This window comes from Leopardus geoffroyi, chromosome A2, assembly GCF_018350155.1.
Source record: "Leopardus geoffroyi isolate Oge1 chromosome A2, O.geoffroyi_Oge1_pat1.0, whole genome shotgun sequence".
Taxonomy (NCBI): Eukaryota; Metazoa; Chordata; class Mammalia; order Carnivora; family Felidae; genus Leopardus; species Leopardus geoffroyi.
The window spans coordinates 74,950,465-74,973,957 of NC_059331.1; the positions used below are offsets into that span (position 1 = coordinate 74,950,465).

General features: G+C 43.2%; 1 protein-coding gene and 1 pseudogene across 4 annotated transcripts in view; one reads left to right on the forward strand and one right to left on the reverse strand.

Moving 5' to 3' along the window:
* The window catches only part of POU6F2 (POU class 6 homeobox 2), a 495,064-nt gene that overhangs the window by 101,505 nt on the left and 370,066 nt on the right, over positions 1 to 23,493 (reverse strand). The gene's annotated exons all lie outside the window — the stretch shown is intronic.
* LOC123606254 lies at positions 8,750 to 9,835 on the forward strand (annotated as a pseudogene).

Below are 23,493 nucleotides of genomic sequence, written 5' to 3' on the forward strand. Positions count from 1 at the left end.
GTTGATGAAGAATGCATGACAGATCAATTTGAGACAAGTTTTCCAGAGACTCTGTATCTGAATCTTTAGTTTATTCTTGCATTTGATAGATAGCTTGGCAGTATATAAAATGCAAGATGAAAACCATTTCCCTTAGAATTTTGAAGGCTTTGTTCTATTGTCTTTCAGCTTCAAGTATTGCTATGGGAACCCAATGTATTCTGATTCTTCATTCTTTGTATTTTATCTGTTCTCCCCCTCACTTTTCCCTGGGAAAAATGTTCATAATGGTATGTTACAGGTGTTTTGTTTAGTACTCATTCATTAGGTTATTTATTCAGTGAGACTTTCAATGAGGTAACATCCTTAAAGTCTGGGAAATTTTGTGGAATTAATTCTTTAGTAATTTTCTCTCTCTCTTTTTTTTTTTTTCTTGTTTTGTACTCAGAAGTTAGATCTCCTGGATGGATCTGGTATTTTCTCCCTGTTTTATTAATTTGTTCTCTCCTTTTTTCTCCTTTTGTTCTACATTCTGAGATATTTTCTTTATTTTCTAAACTTTCCACTGAATTTTTATTTCTGCTATAATTTTTTAAATTATTATCTAAATAGTCCCTGAATTATTTTGAAGGGTTCCTTGTGTATTGTACCTGTTATGTGTTTTGTGGATGCATGGTCTCAATGGATATTCTGTAAAATATTAATTCAAAAATTTTTATAAAATTATTCTTCTTCTGTTGCTTCTATTTCCAACAAATGTCTGCCCTCTCCCTGGCTCATTTTAGTTTCTGATTTCAGACAAAGACATTTCTCAAATATTTAGTCATTCTTTGTTGTCTTTTCACATATAAAAATAAAGCAGAGACCTGGTGATGTTGGAGATCCCCAATATTGATAACTGAGTCTTTTCTTTTCGATTAGTGGTCAGGTTTCTCCAGAGAAGAAACCACCAATTACCTAGGGTGGCTGAGGTGGGGAGTGGTGAGATGTCCACATACTTGAACACCTGTGTATGATGTAAGTGGCCCAATGAGGCCAGGTTGTATCACTCAGGATGTGGGCTTTCCCTTGACACCATGGTCATCAGGAAGGAGCTATCCCCAGCCACAGAGACAGTCATACTTATGTCTCCAGGTCTAGAGGGTCTCTCGTTCAGCTTCTCACGCATAAAGCTGCTAGAGGGATAGTTGCCTGTCTGCTTGGATTGAGGAGGAAGCTGAGGGTTTAACTATTCATTCATTATGCTGTCATTAACCAATGTCCGTGTTTTCAGCAACATGCCCCCTCAACCCTGTCTTCCGTGCAGCTGGTGTCTGCAACCCCCAAGGTTTTGGGGTCTCCAGGGTTGCCTAGCTTCTCGCTGTGCTCTTCTGGGTTTAGCTCTCTCAGCTTGGTTAACTCCTCCACCTGCTTTTCCAAAATTTGGTTTGACATTGCTTGTCCACTGCTGTCTTTTCTCCACTTCTCTTTGCCTTTTTGGATTTATACAATTAAAATAAATTTTCCTTCAGTATCGTTTTAGTGGAATTCCCTCCCCTGGGGCGGGGGGTGTAGAGATAAATGCACATATTCAATCTACCTCACTGAAGAGGAAGCCTTTCATTTTTTTTTTTCTTTTTGAGAATTGGAAAGATCTTTTCTATTTTTAGTTTCCTAGTTCCCTTTCTATTTTTTACAACTCCTCAGATATTAACAACCATCTTCACTTATTCAATCTTTCACTTGAAAAACCTCAGTTTCTTAAGATATGGTGTCTCAACCCATCAACCATCTTTGGTATGTATAGTGTCCTGAGCCTTGGCTAACTTATCCCGATCTAAGAAACTGTTTACAATTCTACAGGGATGGAGTTCTTCAACCTCCTTGATCACCAGAATCACTGACTTCACCCCTGATTTTTGTAGTTCTGGGTTGGGTGAGGGGAATCTATATTATTAAAGAATGAATCCCCAGGTGACTAAAACTTCTTTCTTTGGGGTGCCTGGGTGGCTCAGTTGTTTGAGAGTCTGACTTCGGCTCAGCTCATGATCTCACGGTTTGTGGGTTTGAGCCCCACATCAGGCTTACTGCTGTCAGCACAGAGCCTGCTTTGAATCCTCTGTCCCCCTCTCTGTGTCCCTCCCCAACCCTCTCAAAAATAAACATTAAAAAATAAAAGAAAAAAAAACCCCAAACTTCTTTTTTTTTTTCTTTTGGAAATATTTAAACACATGTAAAAGAAGACACAATGCTATAATTAATGCCCATGGACCTACCACCCAGTTTCAATAAATACCAACTTATGGTCAATTTTATCTATACCTAGCCAACAACCTCCACCAATATTATTTTCTTCCATTCCACATCATCTAAGAAAAAAATCCCAGATAGGGAAAATTTGGAAGATATGTATCTTCAAAAGACCCTCCTAAAACTATAACTACATACCACCATCACACCTAAAAATATTAAAAATAATCCCTAAATATCATCAGATACCCTGTCAACAGTCATATTTCCCATTATTTCATAAACGTCATTATTTTTCCTTTTTACATTTGTTTGACATGTGATCTACATAAAGTCCACATAATGAAATTCTTTGCTGTGTCTTTTGATCTACATGTCCAGTCTCCCAGACCTTCATCTCAATCTCTCTCCCTTTGTCTCTCTCTCTCTCTTACAATATACTTGCTGCAGAAACCTTGCCATGTGATTTTGATGTGTGGCCAATCTGGGAATCATGACGTCCCTGAAGCACCCTCAGGGACCACCTAGAAGGAGACAGGCTGGAGCAGTCAGTACTCTGCAGCCTTCATTCTTTAAAAAAAAAATTTTTTTAACGCTTATTTATGAGAGAGAGAGAGAGAGAGAGTGCGCACACAAATAGGGGAGGGGCAGATAGAGAGGGAGACATAGAATCCAAAGCAGGCTCCAGGCTCTGAGCTGTCAGCACAGAGCCTGATGCGGGGCTTGAACTCACAAACCGAGAGATCATGACTTGAGCCCAAGTTGGACACTCAAATGACTGAGCCACCCAGGAGCTCCTGGAGCCCCCACTCTTGTTTAGGAAACCTTGTGCCCCTTCTCCTCCATGTCAGCTGCAAACCTTTTAATGACATTGCACTTTTGACTCTTATTCACCTTGATTTTAAAAAATCATTAGTTCTGTGTGTGTGTGTGTGTGTGTGTGTGTGTGTGATTTCTTGTCCTCTCCTTACAATATATGTTGAGCATTATCTTTACCCATCATGTATCCTCACTGAACATCATCTTTTTTGGGAACAGTGGTAAATCTCTGTTCTAAATTATAATTCTGCTGGCATGGTGTCCATCACCTCAGCCAGGATCCAAGAACCATCCCAGTTAGGTTTTTCCAAATCCCACTTTGGAAAAGAAGGTGTCTCCTATGGCCCGCATCCAAGGATCCTCTTGACTCAAATAGGATCACATTCTGAAAAATTATTAGGTAAGTTGCCTAGTAGAAAGAACACAATATGTTTCTAAAAATGACTGATTCCATCTTTTCACCAAATTAAGAAGACGTCTGAATGTCTTAGCTTTAATGGCACCTAGTGAGGTGAAAACAGGTAGAGGCAGTTTGGATAAATGTTGAAGGCAGCATAGTGAGCATATCTTGGGGGAAGGGACCTGGATGATTTATTGCCCAAACCAAGACCATTCTGAGAATGAAATGGGCACTATTAGTAATTACATTGGACAGCAGACATACACAGAGACCGTCCCACATAAAAGAACACGTGAGGTCTCCCAGGTTGGAGCCAGACAGTCTGGGCTTACATCCCAGCTCCACCTCTAACAAGCTGTGGGCTTTTGGTGAGTTACCAGCTTCTCTGAGCCATGGTTTCCTTACTCCTATAAGTGATTGCAGGGCCCAAATAGGAAAACATACACAAAAACACCTTGCACAGTGCCCGGCATGTGTTAAAGCCTCAACAATTACTTTTATTTTTTAAACTAGACCCAGGAACCTGGGTGGCTCAGACAGTTAAGCCACCAACTCTTGATTTCAGCTCAGGTCATGATCCCGTGGTTTGTGAGTTTGAGCCCCGTGTCAGGCTCTGCGCGGACAGTGCAGAGCTTGCTTGGGATTCTCTCTATCCCTCTCTCTGCCCCTCCTCTGCTGGTGCATGCTCTGTCTCAAAACAAATAAATAAAAATTTAAAAATATATTAAAAATAAACTAGATTATTATTTTTCTACTGGGAGAGTCTGCTCGGGGGGGGGGGGGGCGGGTGGGGTTGAAGCAGCACAGCATGTCACGCAAGAGTCTCCAGTGTCCAATGGTGGGGGCCTGAGCTACATTCTTGGTGGGAGATTCCCTTTCATCTTCCTCGGGTCTATCTGTTTTATGATATTTCATGTTTTGGAAAATACGATTTAACTCACAAATCAATCAGATCTATAAAATATTAAGAAGGCCTGCTCCTCTCTCTATTATACTCCAAATACCAAGAACCACCATGAGTTGCTGGGACGAGGAGGAGAGAAAAGAAACAGAAGATTAACTAGAAAATGGTGGTCCTTGCTCTGATGTACATCTCCTCCCAAAGGAAAGAGGCTGATTTGAAGTAGCCTAAATGAAGCTCTGCATTTCCCCAAGCCCACCAGAAGATAGTGCAAAGGACAATGGTGTTAAAAAAACAATTTCAAAGAAATCATGGCTGAGTTGGAAGAGCACACGACTCTTGATCTCAAGGTTGTGAGTTCGAGCCCCATGTTGAGTGTAGAGATTACTAAAAAAAAATACGCTGAAAAAAAAAAGAAAGAAAGAAATCATAACCATAACAAGATCTAAGGTTTTTGTAGTCCTTACTATGTGCCAGGCATTGCTCTAAATATAAAAGTAAATGCATAACATTTCTTTCAGTAGTAATTGTTATCTTCGAGTAATTTTGCAGACAAATTTAAGATCATCAGATAACAGGCACTTACATATTTATGAAATGAATAACTGTGAAATGAGACATCACCACTTACAACAATTACAGACAGTCCTGGGATGTACAGAGGTGTGAGACACAGTGTCTGTTCTTCAGGGGCTTATAATTCAAGTAAGATAACAAACTTGTCCATAGATGGGGTGAGAAAAAAAAAGACTCGGAGGGCACGTGCTAAGTGCCGAATGCGTGAGTCCAAGAGGAGAGCACTTATGAGGGCTGGACAAGCGTGCAGGGAGTAGGAAGGGCAGAGAAGTATGAAGAGCAGTGGTGAAGAGGGCAGGTGTGCAGGGCCCCAGCAGAGCCGGGGCGGGGGCCTTCAGGCAGTGGGAGACCAGGTGGAGGGCAGGACAGAGCACTCAGGCTAAGAAAGCTAAGAAGGGGGCTTTTTGTGTGAGGGGGATGCAATTAAGTATTATTTTAGGCAGGTTAGCTTAGCAGGGTTTGCAGAGAGGACTGGAACAGGGAGAAAAGAGAGGAAGGAAGGCCAGGGCAGTGAGGATGATGCTAGCTCTGGCCTGGGTCACACCAGGTGGGACAACCAACAGAGAGAGACTGCAGGAGCCCTTGATGTGCAGCTCTCCAGCCCACGATTTTTCTGACCGGAGCCCACGGACCTGGCTCCCAACCTGCAACTCTCTGGATGAGGCTTTTCCCTTGATCAATGCTCCAAGAGCCCAAATCAGCGTGAGGCCCTGCTTCCTTCCCACCATGCTCTCTCTCCTGCTTTCACTCTTTCTTTGCAGTGATCTATTCACTTTCGGTGGGACTGCTTTGTGAGCTTTTAATATGTTATTCAGTTTCTCATTTAATAGGATGGTTAAACTACGAATGCTTTGTGAGTTTTCAACCACAGGGCTGGGGGTAGAAGGCTGAGGTTCCTTCCATGCATTGTGTGTGTGTGTGTGTGTGTGTGTGTGTGTGTGTGTGTGGCGGGGCGGGGGGTGGTGGTGAATGGCATAACCGTTTAGGTCTTTTTAACTGTTGGGGATAGTGTTCAGTGTTTAGGAGCTCATCATCACATTCAGTATGTTGGGACTCTGATAAAGCTGCTTTGTGACCCACCATATATCTAAGGTTCCCCACCTCTGCCTCCCTGAAGAGCTAGATACTCCAGGGCAAGGTTCTTCAAATTCTTCCGACCTTGTCCCATAGTAAGAAATACACTTGACAACTCAAGCCCACACATACATACATAGAATATATATATATATATATATATATATATATATATATATACAGTAAAGCCTTGGATTGCGAGTGTTCTGCAAGACAAGCAAAGATTTCTAATAAATTTTAACTTGATAAACGAGTGAGGTCTTGCAGTATGAGTTAGTGCATGACGCTGAATGTCACATGATCACAACTGAGCCATTGGTTCTTGAAATTTGCTTTGACATACGTGTGCTTTGGACTACAAACATGTTTCTGGAATGAATTATGCTCACAAACCAAGGCTTTACTGTGTATTACCCCCCCCCCCCACACACACACACATACACACACAAATAAACACATGGACAAATCTCTCTCTCTCTATGTATATATATATATATGTATATGTATATATATATATAACAACATACATATATCTACACATATATAACTTAAACAGAAGCTTCAAGAAAAAATAAATAGCTTTACTCTGTGTGATATACCCTGGTATTTTCTATTCTCTATTATTATTTTCTTTAAAAAAATCTGGTTACAAACAACTAAGCCAATATAGTAACCACTTAAAACGTGGTTGTTATATCCTTCCCCAGTCTGGGCACACTGTCCCACCTAAATCTTCATAAGGAGCCATAGAAAGGTCCAGAAGGCATGGTCTCCTGAGTGCCAAGGCCACCTTATCTTCTGTGACTGCCTATCTCCCTCATTTACAAAAGGTACCAGATTTATTCCCGGTGGGATGAAGAAAGGATGGGGGCCTTTTCACACCGGAGATGAAAGGGTATAAGCATCTGGTCTCAGGATGACTAAATGGGATTTGGACAACCCGTCGTATGTTCACAAAGGAAGAACTTACTGCTCCAGAGTCATCTGATCGCCACTGAATGGAAAGGAGGCTTCCTTTCTCTGTACCTTCCCAGTCACCTCTGTTTTAAGAGGACTCCAACCCCCATAGTCTCCCCCCACCCCCAGCTAGGGATAGAGCAGAACTGATTGGAAGGAGTCCTACATTGCTCCTAAATTCTAACTTCTGAGAATAGCCAACAGAATGTCTGGACTAGGGTGTCCTTTAGGGTGCCTTCTCTGTATTGCTAATAGGGCGATATGTTTTGTGAACACTGAGCGAATCACAGCTCGGAGTCAAGGCTATTTGTTGAAAAGAACCTAGTCTCTGACTTGTTTTCTTAAAAAAAAATAGTATACTCCACCTACTCACCTACTCAACCCCGCCCTAACCCAAGGTAAGGTATAAAGGGATGTTAATTTAAAGATCAGAATACCAGGACTGTACCCTCGTGGGGACAATCAGCTCTTACAGCCTGGGCTTCTTCCTCTCTGCTGTGACACTTCACATTATTTCAATCCATGCCCCAGTTGTAGAGCCATGTTGGCAAGGAGATTTTTCTAAAGGTTTTTCCTCATTGCTTAGGGCCAAAGATTTTGTCCTCTGACCCTTTGATTCCCGTTCTGCATCTAATCAATGTCAGGTCACCACAAGTAAAACTAAAATGAGGTTAAGTGGAAACGAAAAACAAAAGCGAAAACCCCAACGAGCAACCAAGCCCCAAGCCTGCCCAGCCAAGTTGTAAACGACTCACCATTTTGAAGTCGTACAATCACTGGGATAAGAGAATGTTTCTCCTTTACCTCCCCACTCACCGTCCCCACCCCACCCCCCTCCATTTGTTTGGTGCCTGATTTGTTTCTAGTAGCAGCAGGGAGGTCAGAGCAAGCCAAGAAAATGAATGGAATCAGCCTCCTGCCGGGCCGCCTGGAGCGGGCGGGTGTTACGGATCAGCGTAAAGCCAGCTCCCTTTCCCGGGCCGGGCCGATGTAACTCACTGGAGTGGCAAATTACATCAGACCTACAGCTGTAACCCGACATTATGATTAATTTGATCAGTAATTTCTCCTGTTTTTCATTTTAATCGGTGTGACTATTCTACTGTGGCAGGTCTTTCAGATCTAATTAAGATAAATTTCCGAGTAAAAGACTTGGCAGACTTTCCGAGTCAAATCCGGGCATCAAGTGTGAGGACCTGAAGCCCCAGTCAATCACCTTCGGGGAGGGCCGGGCGCTGCACCCGGCAATCAGCCATTCACACTTAAGCAAATTCATAATCTCCGGCACTGCTTAGTCATTCTCTCGGAAACGTCCCAGGCAGAAAACGCAAGAAAGGAAAACCCCAGACAATGTCATTTCTGCCCCTGTGCTCACACTTTGCTGATCTGTCCAAACTACACGGATGACCCTATAGGTGGACACTTTACAGAATCCCTGAGTGGGTGTTTCTAAAAAATTTTTTTTAAAATAAATACGTGCCTGTGTGTATATATAACCAATAAACACAACTATACGTACACGCACGTATGGAGCACACATACATGTAACTATGAAGATTAAAATTTTTTTTTTTAACGTTTGTTGTTGACATAGTGTGAGCGGGGGGAGGGTTAGAGAGAGAGGGAGACACAGAATCCGAAGCAGGCTCCAGGCTCTGAGCTGTCAGTACAGAGCCCAACGCAGGGCTTGAACTCATGGACCTGGAGATCATGACCTAAGCAGAAGTTGGACTCTTAACTGACTGAGCCACCCAGGCGCCCCATGAAGATTTAAAGTCTACATCACAGCTTTTTTGCAGCGGGCAGCGCAAGCGATGGGCATCTCTCAGGACAACTGGCCTGAGTGCCACAAGATGGGGTTGAGAGAAAGCCCCGCCACAAGAAGCAGAAGTATGAGCTGGGAAGCCAACCCCCTCCCCCCCCCCCCCCACCGCCCACCAATAAGATTGTCCCCCTTCCCCCTACCGGCATACACACAGTCTGCATTCAGGGAGGCAATAAGAAGTCCCCTGGCTTGAGGCTGGGTGTGGGGGACTTACTTCTCCAGGGGCTCTGAATGTTGTACATGCCAAACAAGCATTACTGAGGTTGTCTATGACACATCCAACAATGAACTGGTCTTCACAAAGACCCTGGCAAAGAACTGGATCGTGCTCATCGACAGCACACAGTACCAACAGTGGGATGAGTCCCACTATGCACTGCCCCTGGGCCGCAAGAAGGGGGCCAAGCTGACTCCCTAGGAGGAAGACATTTTACAAGAAACGATCAAAGAAAATTCAGAAGAAATATGATGACAGGAAAAAGAATGCCCAAATCAGCATCTTATGGAGGTCCAGTCCCAGCAGGGAAACCTGCTCCCATGCATGGCTTCAAGACCAGGCCAGCATGGCTGAGCAGATGGCTCCGTGCTAGGGGGCAAGGAGCTAGAGTTCTGAGGAAAATCAAAGCCAGAAAGGCAAACGAATCTTCCTCCCTCCTATCTTCGGTCATGGAATAAAGGTGTTCATTATTCAAAAAAAAAAAAAAAAGTTACATAATACACGTAGAGTCCAACCCTTTAATGCAAACACACATCAATCCACATATTGGACTTGGGTTGACAAGGGTTAAGACCTTATTTTTGCAATTTGTTTTCTTTTAGGTCAATCCATGATGGATCCTAAGCCTGGTGACTGATATGGGTACAAGTTCTGTTGGGTTTCTCCTGTCCTTTGAAGATGAAGATGTGAATGAGATTATTTTTTCCTAAAGCCTTATGATCATAAAGACCTGCCTGTCCAATCTGTTACAGGCAGACATTAGGCGAGTGTTAAGGATTTGCCTGGGTTACTGGGTCTACACACCCACTTACCTACGGGATACACGAAACAACATGCCAAGAAGCTTAAAGGGGTGGATGTTCTTAAAGACATTTCTTGCATTTTATTTATTTATTTATTTTTTATTATTTAAAAAAAAATTTTTTTTTCAACGTTTATTTATCTCGGGGACAGAGAGAGACAGAGCATGAACGGGGGAGGGGCAGAGAGAGAGGGAGACACAGAATCGGAAACAGGCTCCAGGCTCCGAGCCATCAGCCCAGAGCCCGACGCGGGGCCCGAACTCACCGACCGCGAGATCGTGACCTGGCCGAAGTCGGACGCCCAACCGACTGCGCCACCCAGGCGCCCCAAGACATTTCTTGCATTTTATATAGAATACATTGCTTCACAATGATGGCACCGATCCCAATTATCACAAAGCAAATTCTCTATTCGAACAGGAATGGCCACTTTGGAAAGCAGATGTGACTGGAGAGAAGATACGTAATATAAATGTCACTTTTTTTTTTGAGGGAGAGAGAGAGAGAGAGACCATGCACTAAAGCAGGGGAGAAGGGGCCAGGGTGGGCAGGGGTGGGGGGGGGGAGAAAGAGAGAGAAACAGAGAGAGAATCTTTTTTTTTTTTTTTTAATGTTTATTTTTGAGAGACAGAGACAGAGCATGAGTGGAGAGGGGCAGAGAGAGAAGGAGACACAGAATCTGAAGCAGGCTCCAGGCTCTGAGCTGTGGGCATGGAGCCTGACGTGGGGATTGAACTCACAAGCCATGAGATTATGACCTGAGCTGAAGTTGGACGCTTAACTGACTGAGCCACCCAGGCGCCCCAGAGAGAGAGAGAATCTTAAGCAGGCTCCACAGTCAGCGTGGAGCCCGATGTGGGGCTCAATCCCCCGACCCTGGGATCATGGCTTGAGCCAAAATCAAGAGTTGGACGCTCAAACAACTGAGCTACCCAGGTGCCCCTGCGAATGTCATTTTGTAGCCAGCTCTCACACTTCTGATAAAGAGGGTAGAGGACTTCTACAAACCACACTAGGATCTTCCGGCAGGTCAAAAGAATGACATTCTAATTCTGTATGGACTCTACACTTGGAGGATGATTTTGCTACCGTTTTATGTATATCTCGGCTTTTGCTCCTGAAAAAGCGTCTTGAAATGATGGTGTAAGAGAAGACTCCCCCCGCCCCCACACACACAACGGAAGCAGACAGTGTCAGCTGTGCTTCCATGGCTGTACAACAGACAATGGAAACGCAGGAAGGTGTGATCTTCATAGTCACATAGCCAGGCGATGTTGGGCCTAAAACCTGGAATGACACTCCCTGACTTCTCTGATTTCTCAGTGGTCACAGACCATTCAATCTCTTTGAGTTTCAGTTGGGTACAAACAGTTCCACGAAACTGGTATATTTACCAAATAAAGAGAAGAATGTATGGCCCCATCCTCCCCCGTAACTGCAGAGTTTCTGGTTCTTGAGCAATGATAAGACTGAAACTTAAATCGGGAGCTACAAGAAAGACCAGACAGGGGACAGTGAGAGTCTTTCTTCCAACCGTGCAATTTACCTCCGTTTTCATCTGCAAGGAAGAAATCGTGCCGTGATTTATTTTATTTATTTATTTATTTATTTTTTAACGTTTATTTATTTTTGAGACAGAGAGAGACAGAGCATGAACGGGGGAGGGGCAGAGAGAGAGGGAGACACAGAACTGGAAGCAGGCTCCAGGCTCTGAGCCATCAGCCCAGAGCCCGACGCGGGGCTCAAACTCACTGTCCGTGAGATCGTGACCTGAGCTGAAGTCAGATGCTCAATCGACTGAGCCACCCAGGCGCCCCCATTCCGTGATTTAAATGAGATCTCTTTAAACAGAGGAAAATCCCACAATGAAAAAAAGACTAAAAAGAGGCAGATTTAGCACAGTAGACAAGGTGTTATGGCAGATAGACCTTGGTTTGCATCGTGCCTCTTAGAGGTCCTTACCTGTAACTTTCTGACCCATGAAGTGAGCTATTGGGACATGTAAGGTTTGTTGAGCTTTGGACCATACCTGGAAGCTCATTAGAAATGCAGAATCTGGAGTGGGCTTTCTACCCCAGAGCTCCTGAATTGGAGTGTAAATTTATCAAGATCCCAGGGGGCTTCATACACAAATAAAATCTTGAGAAGCCCAGGTATAGACTGGATAAGACACCATCTAGCATCAGACTGGGCATCTCATAAACTCTTATTTGCAGAGGGCGTTAAAAGATTATTTATTTCTCCTATTCTATGTTGAGTGTCAGAGGTGAATCACAAGGTGTGAGATTTTTCTGCAAATACTGGCTAATGACCCACCTTCAGAGTCTGGGAGAGGTTCCAGTGGATAACAAAGTACATTTATGGTTGTTTTCATTTCCTGGTGGGCTGTGAATCTGGGGAGGGGTAGGGCAGAAGTCACACCAGCTCAATCTTTTTGGAAACGAAGACCTAGTTTTATTATATCATAGAATAAAAGTTAGCACCGCTCCTGCAACCAACACTGCATGTAAAAAGCGTTTTGTATAAATAAGAGGTAGGAATTTGCTCTTTTAGAAATGAATAATTGTGAGCCTATTTATAAGACAATAGGTAGTTATCCTCAACCCTGGCTCCACATTGGAATCACTTGGACAGCTTTAAAAAATGATGATAACCGTGACCTGTCCCACTAGAGTCCAATCTGAATCTTTGGGTGGGACCTCGGCCTTGGAATTTAAAAAGAAACTCTGCAGGTAATCCCAATGTGCAGTTGATGGTGAGAACCCTTGCCGTTGAGTTTGTAAATGTTCTCCTAAAAAAAGAACGCAAAGAGTTGATCAAAACGCAAAGAACTGAACAAAATGCAGTGTGGGCACGGCCGCAGCTGTTTGGAGAGGATGTGGCTTGGGTGAGCCAAGAAGAGGGCGGGAGGTCAGACAAGGCAGTGGGATAATGGGCCTCTGTGGCCCAGAAAATATTTGATTACATGGAGGCCTGCCTTTCTGGTATGAAGATACCTACTTTATCACTTAAGGATGTTCAGTAGCAATGAAAATGGTATGCAGATTGTGCCTTGAAGATGCTTAAAATGTATTCACTGAGATATTTATACTCAGGGAGCTTGGAAAATACCCCATTTTTGCTTTCTGCCTCTAATAACTGTCTGCCTTGTCCAGGTTGTTTCCAAGGACCATTTGGTTTTAGCTCAAGATTGGTCAAATTCTTTCCATGGGGTGCAGAATGCCGGATGTGGTAATTACCGTAAGGACTGTTAATTTTTAGAACCTCCGACATACAAGATTATTTTCCCCCTGATTTACAACATACAAGTTTCCAAGACAACCAGACTCAGGGGAGTTTTCCTTGGGGGAAGTGAGAGGGTTTCTCTGAAATCTTCTCCTCTCTGAACCCTTCAGTGTTGCTTTGTTCTCTTTAAATGCCACATTCATAACCTCACAATGCAATGACACAGAGCTCAACTCGGGAAAGAGCGGCCAGCCTCAGGGAGGATATGGAGCCCAGCTGAGAAAAGAAGGAGATCCCTGACTTTACTTCTCTTTTATGACAGTGAAGTATCTTCTGGTGTAGAAAACTAAGTGGTGGCTGGCGCCAGGCTGATCCCAGTCAAACGACAGTTCAGACGAAATGTGTTGGGCTGGAAAGTTGCATTGATCAGAGCCCAACTGGGCCTTCAAATGACAGCTGCTAGTTCCTAGAAGAGAGCTGTCAGCATCTACCTGCAGGGCACTCCCCCACCACTGTGGGGTTCATCCGTGGCCTCACAGGCATCCCCACTGAGTGGCCAAGGACTCGGAATTGTCCTTTCAGTGGACAGCCACTCCAAAGAGCACCTGAAGCTTTGCCATGTGGATTCCTCTTACACACGAAAGAAAATTCTCTGGAACTGCCATTCTCAACATGGCGCCTTTCTCTGTCTTGTCTCTGTACTGAAGCCAGAATGCCCAATTTAGTTCTCGACAGTGGAGGATGAAGGAGAAAGAAAACACCAGTGCCTCTGAGGTATGCTCACTCTCTCTCTCTTTAAAATAGGAAATGAGAAAAGAGCTGGGGGAAACAAACCATAAGAGATTCTTAAAGATAGAGAACAAACTGAGGGTTGATGGAGGGAGGTGGGTGGGGGATGGGCTAGATGGGTGGTGGGTGTTAAGGAGGGCATTTGTCATGATGAGCACTGGGTGTTGTATGTAAGTGATGAATCACTGAATTCTACTCTTGAAACCAATATTGCACTGTATGTCAACTAGCTAGAATTTAAAAAAAAAAATTGAGGGGCGCCTGGGTGGCTCAGTTGGTTAAAGCATCTGACTTCGGCTCAGGTCACGATCTTATGGTTCATGAGTTCGAGCCCCGTGTCAGGCTCTGTGCTGACAGCTTTGGATTCTATGTCTTTCTAACCCTCCCCCACTCCTGCTCTGTGTCTCTCTGTCTCTCAAAAATAAATAATAAACATTAAAATAAACAAACAAACAACAATTTGAAAAGAACAAAGAAAGAGGAAGAAGAAAGAAAGAAAGAAAGAAAGAAAGAAAGAAAGAAAGAAAGAAAGAAAGGGAGAGAGCGAGCCAGGATGGGAGCATTACTACCGAGAGAATGTCCCACAGAGAGTTTCAGAATCTGGTGCTCTAGAGGCCTTACACCCGGCTTGCCATACAGATTTCAGACTGGCTTCACCTGTTTGGATTCCAACCACTCTTAAAATGCAGAGGCTGAGAAGGAAGTCGTCAGGGTATTGACCACTGGAAACTTCTCAGTCGAGAGCCAGGAGGGCAGGAGTGTGGTGAGGAGGGTGCATGCCCTCTCTGTCCTGTTGATTCCGTGGTGTTGCTAGGGGCCATGGGAGCCAGTGGTACCCTGTCACTTCTCTGTGCCCTGGTACGGGGAGGCACAGTTCCAGGTGCAGTGATGTGTGAACAGGAGATGAATGGGCAGTGAAGAAGATGAAGAGGGGAGGCCCAGCTAAAGGAGAAGCCCCCCAAGACTTCAGCCGCCATGAGGGGCAAGCCAGCCAGACCTTCCCTTCATTTTTTGCCCCAGGTGGTTTTTCTCATTGCCAACTGTAAGGACCATCCTTGCTTTCAGCTTTCCCTGCTCTTGCTTTGCTTTTGAGTGTTTTCTCCCTCTTTCCCCATTTTTCTGTAATTTCTTTTCTCTACCGTCCAGTCCATGGGATTTGGTCTGTGGATTTTTGCAAGATGTTCCTTGCATAAGGAAATGCAAGGTTAATTTAGTTGTGCGGACGCTGTATTAAGTTAGAGAAGGGAGCCATAGAGCAGTGGTTGCTGAGGGATTTTCCATGGGATATTAATTTGTGTTATGTGAAAAAAAAAGGTTCAGTGGTTACGTAAGTTTGAGAATTTCTTGGTTAAATAATGTTGACTAGACATCTCTACTGTGGGATGTATTTTAACTTTCAGTGTCCTGCTATTCATTGAGAAGTATTTAGGACTGGCATACGGTATGGTCCCTATCTATCTATCTATCTATCTATCTGACCTACCATGAAATCTATTTTCAATGCAATTTCTTTGGCCTGGTGTTTTATGAAAGGCACTTCGGGAAATGTTGCCTTCAAAAATGCTGGCAGCCAAATAAGGAAATGAGAATATATAGCTCACCAACGACCCAAACGAACATTGCAGAGGCAGAACAATATAAACGGAGAATGCTCTGAAGTCTGACAGTAATGGTGAGGAAGTTCCTTCAGCTTTCTGACAGTCTCTTTGCCCTGCATTTGAACGAAGATAATTTTTGCCTCTTCTGGGCTATTGTGAGGAGGAAATGAGAGGCTGAAGTACTCAGAGAGTATAAGATACACGGATACAGTCGATAAATGATAATGGTCATTCCATGAGACCAAAGCATGAAATCATGTCTCTAAAATGCACTTTGTAAATTTCCAAACATACTGCATATATTGGTCACATACTATCAGGAGTCTTTCTTGAGTGTTGTGTATGTGTTGTGGGTTATGTTATTGTACATACATAGCTCTTTCTTTCTGTGTAATCTAAACCACCTTATTTGTATTATTTCATAAATAGAATGTGGAGCCGGAAAAGACTTTAAGATCATCTAATACAAATTTTTCATATAGTAAGTGACACAACGGAGTCCCAGAGATTAGGTGATTGTGCAAGGTCACGCAGCCAGTTAGTGGCAGAACCGGGATCACCAAGATTCTTCCTGTTCACCCACACACCGAAACCCACAACTTCGGGAATTTAGAAGGAAAAAAAAAGTTTTGGTTCTTAATAACATTGATGGAGAATCTGAGGTTCTGTGGGTTGAAGTGAGAATTCTTTAAGATTACACAAGCACTTTGCTACAGTTCTCTTTCTTCCTGCTCCCCTTCATGCAGGCTTGCCCTTGCTGCAGGTGTCCCCACTTCCCTCTGCTGTGTCCCCCTCCTCAGAAATCCCCCTCGCCTCTCTGACTCAACTCTGCAAAACTTGTGTGTAATTATGAGCCTCATTCTAGCTTCTATGGCTTTTTCCGTAGTGTGCAGTGTGCAATGTTATTGTGTACATGTGCACTTTTATATTCCCGTGACTATTTGCTTTCTGTTCAACTTTGAGTGGGTCTGTTGGGTCTCCTGTTTCCCTTGGATGATAATGTCTGTAGTCAAAAAAGGAAGAAAGGCAGGCAGGATTCTGGTATTTTTTAGTGCCAGCTAACTCTCAGGAAGTGAATTAGATCCTCTCATGGAAACCATCACATTTAGTCCCCATATCATCCCTCCAGCCAATGAGGAAATCGATGGGCTGACCTCACCCAAGTGCTCAGCAGAGCCAGCATTCATTCAAGTTCAAGTCTGTTTGCTTCTAAAGACCATGCTCTCTCTATGGCCCCACATTGCTCTGCAGACCTTTCCTGGGGCTACCATGCACACCACAGGTGCTTGATAAATGTTTGCAGATAATGACAGAAGTGCTTTCTTTACAACCTGGAGAACCTTCACTTGCAGGTCTATCCTGTGGAAGTCAATTTAAAAGCCCGTGGAAAATGTATCCCAAACCTGTGGGAAATGAATTGGGGCTAAAATATGAGGAATAACGCTTGATCATGCAAGCCCAAGAATACTGCATTAACACAAATACCAGCTGTTATTTTGCTCATTCAGAGCGAAGTGCCAGCCAGCACATTCGGCACGTCTCAAATTGCCACTAAAGCCTACATCTATGCACATGGAGGCAAAATTCTTTCAGAACTATTCTGAACTAGACTTTGAGATTCGCTTATGAGCCACATCCGACAGAGGGTGATGCGACTGGACGTTGTGTGTGGCTCCAGTCTCACTGCTGAGCGCAGGGCAGACAAGCCTCAGATCCGCCCACTGTCATGATCGGAGAGGCGCTGTTTTCCTTGGGGGGAGTTACAGCTTGCCACGTTCAAATGCAGCAATAATCTCTCCACCCCCCTTCGAGTCTGGCACCCTTCCTATCTGTCGCTACTTGACGTGAGCTTCCATAGTCAGTGGGGTGAACACGCTGCCTGCTTTGTTAAGCCCTTTTCTACATGATTTGACTAATCTACCCAGCAGTAACAGAAATGGTAAATCTAGACAATGACAAAGAAGCACCACAGTATATAAGTATATTCTTGGTAAACTAATTTTCCCCCTGCCACTCTCAAAGCAATATAAACTTTGTTGTTCCTCCCGGATCTCGAATGCTTGTAATAAATTCTTTGAAATGTCAGTAATGTTGAACTGAGGTTTTTGTTTTTTTTTTTTTAAGGAGATTTTCTTTCTTTCATAAAAGGAAAAATTGTCCCTTGCAGAGAATGTGGATAAGTATGTTTTGTTTATTTTATTCAGTGCTGAGTACGGTTGGGTAAAGGGACTCCCATTTCCCACCCAAACTCTTGCTGAATGGATGAACGATGCATGGAACCCTCAATTTACCAGACGATGGGATACACAGAAATAAATTCGTACTGTTTCATATCTGCGGTATAATCAACAGCTGCTTAACATACTTATAACACACAAAGCCTTTCCATCAGTATGTTGTATTTAATCTCCATGATAATTCTCTGGGTTTAGATGGGTTTTGTCCTCCATAATAATTAATTTTCTTTCAGTTCTTTAGCCTGAGAGGAAGTCTTATGCACAACTGTGTGGACTCTTCCCATTTTTGAAAGGTCCTCACAGCCTGAGTTGCTCTAGGAGGATGCTGCCTACACCGTGATATTTCCAACATTTTTACCAAACTTACTGGATTTCATAAAACCATAAATCAGTTGGGTGAAAAATGTCAGCCAAACCAATTATTGACTGTCAACACTTTTCAATTCAATCACAATGATCGGTTTATTAGATCCATGCATACACAGTTTGGTAAGCCCCAATCCACTGTAAAACACACGCTTGCTTTTGGATTGTGCAAAATTTGATGCCATTTTCAAGTTCAACTAGAAAACGGCATCCAAGACCTGAATGGAATTTACAGCAGACAGAATGCCACCAGCCTTGGAAAATATCTGCCAGCTCAACCCAAACGATGAGGGTTAAAGTTGAGGGATGTGAGACACTCAGCTCAGGCACAACATTTAAGGATTTGCTTCAAAACACAGTAATCAAGATGAATAATGTGATATTAAGAATTCTTTTTAACTTATTTTTTTTGACTTGTTTATTTTTGAGAGAGAGACAGAGACACAGTGTGAGTGGGGGAGGGGCAGAGAGGGAAGCCAACACCGAATCTGAATCAGGCTCCAGGCTTGGAATGACAGCACAGAGCCTGACACAGGGCTCGAACTCATGAACTGCGAGATCATGACCCGAGCTGAGGTTGAGGTTGGATGCTTAACTGACTGAGCCACCCAGGCGCCCCTAATGTGATATTTTAAAAGAATCAAAATGAATGTGAAAAATTCATGATCCACAAAATCAGCATTACTGACTTTTTCCTCTTGCCTCAGACTCCAATACTACTCGAGACTGTTACTGATCCTGTATCTAAAAAATTGATGTTCAGTTCATCTTGGATTTGGGCATTCGTTTTGATTTTTTGAAACACTGCACTAAAATATTGTCTATCTTGACAATTGCCTTTTGGGGGGCAGCTTGAATCTTGCATCTGAGTGCCTCCCTTGCCTCACCCTAGTCTTGGTCCAGGTTAGGAGAATTCTACAGTGATTCAGCCCCGTGTAGGCGCGAAGATGTCTGAGTTCTTTTAGAATCACCAAGGCCACAAAGGGATTATGAGGTGAATGTGCCTGCAAAGGGTAGCAGAATATGCCACCCCCAAACGTGTCACTTCGGCATGAGGATTATTTCAAGCCGAAGGCAACTAAAAACAGGTAGATATAAGAAAAGCTCTCTGACATTCCCTATTTGCCAAAAGCAGGGCATAAATGTGTAAAGACGTGCCCCGCCCCTCCCTCTCTACCGGGAAGGATGGCAGTTGATGACTGGGAACAACCGGAGAGCCTTTTCAGCAATCGAGGAATCTGTATAACAGATCTTGCTGAAACCAGCCCATACCGCTGGGCAATTCCTCACATATTTGCTTTCTCACAACTTGCCATCCCTGGAACTTCCATGTCCTTCTCCTTTGTCTTGTCCCTTCTCTACGAATGTGTTGTTCTTTTGTTAAAATGCTACCTACCATTATGTAAACCCCAGTTCTAACCACTCCCTTTGAGTTGCACATCACTGAGTGCTCCCAAGGGTGACGCCCATGCTAATAAGCTCCTGTTTGTTTTTCTCCTGTGAGTCTGTCGTTTGTGAGTCTAGTTTATGGGCCCAGCCTGAGAACCTGGGATGAGCAGAGAGGACAAAGATTGTTTTTGTCCCCTGCACCGGCATGGGTCACCCAACCCAGTTTCAGAGGTTTGTGATATAAAACTGCAAATAGAATAGAAGAAGGAGCTCGAGAGAGTGTCTAATTTTACCCCTTCGCTTTATAGATGAAAAAACTTAGACTCACAAAGTTTTAACTCATTCCAGGTTAAATGAAGACTAACTGCTGGGGAGAAAGGAGGTTGGCCCAGGGCGCTGAGCCCCTCTCCCTCCCTCCCTCCCTCCCTCTCTCTTCCTTCCTTCCTTCCTTCCTTCCTTCCTTCCTTCCTTCCTTCCTCCCTCCCTCCCTTTCTTTCTTTCTTTCTTTCTTTCTTTCTTTCTTTCTTCTTCCTTCCTTCTTTTTTTTTTCTTTTTTCTTTCTTTCTTTCTTTCTTTCTTTCTTTCTTTCTTTCTTTCTCTTCCTTCCTTTCTTCCTTTCTTTTTTAAAGTTTTTATTTTAATTCCAGTTAGTTAACATGCAGTGTTACATTGAGCCTTTCTATAGGAAGAAGCCATTGGAGATCAATTTGCTTTCAAAGGATGAAAGTCATGTGCCTCTAACTGCTTCTCAAGGGGTTGGGCTCTTTGGTGATAATATACCACCCTCTACCACTCACACACTTTGGAACTTAGTGTTGAAAGTTTTGTGGGAAAACGTCCCACATGAGAAGATCAGAAGGCTGTGTCTACTGCATAGCAGAGGTGGAATGGATGCAGTTTTACTCCTGGGTGCCTGAGTGGTAACAAGACCTTTCCCTTAGCAAATGCACGTGGTCGAGAGCAATTTTATACTATCTCTCGAGCAACTTCACCTCTGAGGAGGTGACCATGCCCCTCATTCCTCAACAAGCATAGATAACTTTCCCTCCCCTAACTGCTTCCATGGATTTCTCTCTCCCTCTGTTATTTATTAAAATGTGCAGTACAACAAGAAAGGGAAAAGATTATCCTGCCTCCTGCCATGCAAGACGACATGCAGAAGGCCAAGGTTAAATGCAGCATTTGGTTTCGTAAGCTCCTCTAATGCATAGGTGTGGAAAAGCAATCTGGGACCACAGTTTACAGCGATGACTCTCTGAGGATAAAAACTTGACTTTAATTTGGACTCTCTGGCTAAGATAAAATCTGCTTCTGCTATCATTATCCCACTTATGTGTGTCCCCACTTTCTTTCCACTCTGCCACCCAGCTGAGTGGGAAGAAATTAACCTGACCTTGAAGAATACTCACAGAATCTTCAGGACCACCGAGTTTTCAATAGCCAATACTATTCTACAGGCCTACCAACATTTCCATAGACTCCCAGGCCTGAAAAGGATCTTAAAAATTATATAGACCACACATTTAACAGACAAGGAAAATGAAGTCCAAAGAGCTAATGTGACTTGTCCAAAGTTGTCAGCTAGTTGGAGGAGGGTCAGAACGAGAGTAAGACCTCAAACCCTGGAGCCCCCCTATTCCCATGGCACTGTGACAAGGCTCCAACCACATCCAGCTTATCTTCAGATCACTGACGAAAGGGCATGCGCGCATCAGGGCTTTTACACAACGTTTAGAATTTCCCTAGTGCAAATACAGACTCCCAAGGAATGGTCTCCAGAAAAGCCATCTCAAAGGTCACAGAAAGGAGGTATTTCACCATTCTTATGCTTACAGGGTCTTTATCCAGATCAAAATTATATGTTGAAATTAAAACCGTACATTGTTTTTTCTACCTAGGAATGATGAGACCCTATATTTTCCTCCCCAAAGTTGCTTCCATTTATGTTTCTGATCTGCTCCTGCCCAACCCATTCTGTGTGTCTAGTTTCAGCTTCTGGCACAGCCCGGGGCCAATGGGTTAGGGCAAAGGTAAGAAGTATGGATTGATATTTATCCTGGAACCTAAGGATTAAATTCAACTCATAGGTGTGTTTTGTAAACCCAAGTCTGCTTTTCTTATTTATCCTGAGAAGTATAAATTCTCTCCTCATCCTTCCTGAGAATGAATTTGTGGGTGGGTAGCTCTCGAGTGCCCATGGAGATTCCAAAGACAGCCCTCCAGGGGCCAGCTCTGGTACCCACGCTAGACACCCAGCTCCCCTATAACCCTGAGCAACCAAAAATTAGTACTCTGAAGTGATAATACTCTAGACTCCTATCTGTCTTGAAGCAACAACCTGGTTTCATAAATGCAGTCAATTTCATGGAATTGAGTAAAAGGGTGGAAAACTTATATTGCAATAGTAGAGCAAAACTCGACCAGAACTATTTGGAGAGTTTCAGTCTAGAGTGATACAGCCTGCCAGCTCTCTTCACTTTTTTTTTTTTAATTTTCATCTCGAGAAATGACCTCACCCAACTAGACTGACACAAGCCACTTACATTTATTATATTTTTCTGAAGATGTGACAGCCTCTGTACACTTGTAGAAATAATTATTATTCTTCGAAGTTGTTTTTTAAACCTTCTGAATTCCTGGTTTTCCTTGACAACCTAAGTTGCCTAGTTCTAAACTGCTCTCTAGCAAGCAGAGTTTGAACAATGGAAAAGGACAAAGCCCACATGAAAACAAAGAATTGTAAAATAGAATTTAAAATGTCATATCTGATTTTAGTTGATCTTTGTTCTTTTAATCATCTTCAGACAAAAACACTTTACTCTGGTGCATAAAGATCATTACCTTTGAGAGTTAAATATCTTTGCAGGTCCTCTTAAAGTTTTCTTTTTAAAAAGTTCAAACATTTCATGTTCCACAAACTCAAAAACCCCTCAGTTAGTGTAGAAAGAAAACAGTATTTCAAAACCATGGAATTCTTCATTTTCTTTACACATGCCTATAGTAAAGGGAAAAAAAAAACCTTTTTCTTCTTAAAAATTAGTTCTCTATCTACTCGGCAATATTTTAAAATGTTTTACTATATCATTCCTTCAGTGGTCATGCATTAGATCCACAGAAGTTAAGAGTATTACCTTACCAATGTATTTGTTAAGTTTATGAGTTAAAACCCCAATAGGAAAGGGGCGCCTGGGTGGCTCAGTTGGTTGAGCGTCTGACTTCGGCTTAGGTCATGATCTCACAGCTGGTGGGTTTGAGCCCCGTGTTGGGCTCTGTGCTGACAGCTTGGAGCCTGGAGCCTGCTTCGGATTCTGTGTCTCCCTCTTGCTCTGTCCCTAACCCACACGCATTCTGTCTCCATCTCTCTCAAAAATAAATACACATTAAAAAAAATGTTTTTAAACCCTAATAGCAAAAAAGAATATTCTCTCAAGGTTGTAAAGAAAGAAATGTGACTCTCAGCCTTCATTTCTTGCAAAAACAACACAAAACGCAACAGGTCCCCTGGATTTTCATAGGAAACCATTGAATGACTTCTGGAAGTTCTCCTGTTGGAATTTATTTCCATGAGGCTGATTGGTCACCTCATCCACAAGTCCTATCAACAGCCATTCAAATGGATTGTCTACATCTGACTTTCAGTGGCCAATAGAGATTTATAAGATATTGACACTGTTCAGAAAAGACTGATGTCCACAGAGCTCAAAGTGTTGCTCCACTGTAAGGAACACTGGACTGGATACAACAACTGGGGACTGAGCTAAGTAACTTCATCCCTCAGAGCCGCACAAGTTCTTTTCGTTGGTAATTTCTCCTATTTGGGTGCCTCACACAGAGGAAGTGTTTAATCATATGGTGTGTAGGTCCATCTAATTTAACTGCTCCTAAAAAGCATTAAACTCATTCTCTGGAATAATAGAGTTGAATTCCAAATGCTAAAAACATTAGGATGGCTGCAATCATGCATCTTGTAAGTTTGATTGTACCTATTTTCTCCGTAGGTGCCAAGTGCACACTTTAGATTTTTATAGCCTGCGTTCATGGCAGTGCCAGGTCAAAGGCATTATGTTGTCTCGCACTTGTAAGATTTAAAAAAAAATACACATTCAAAC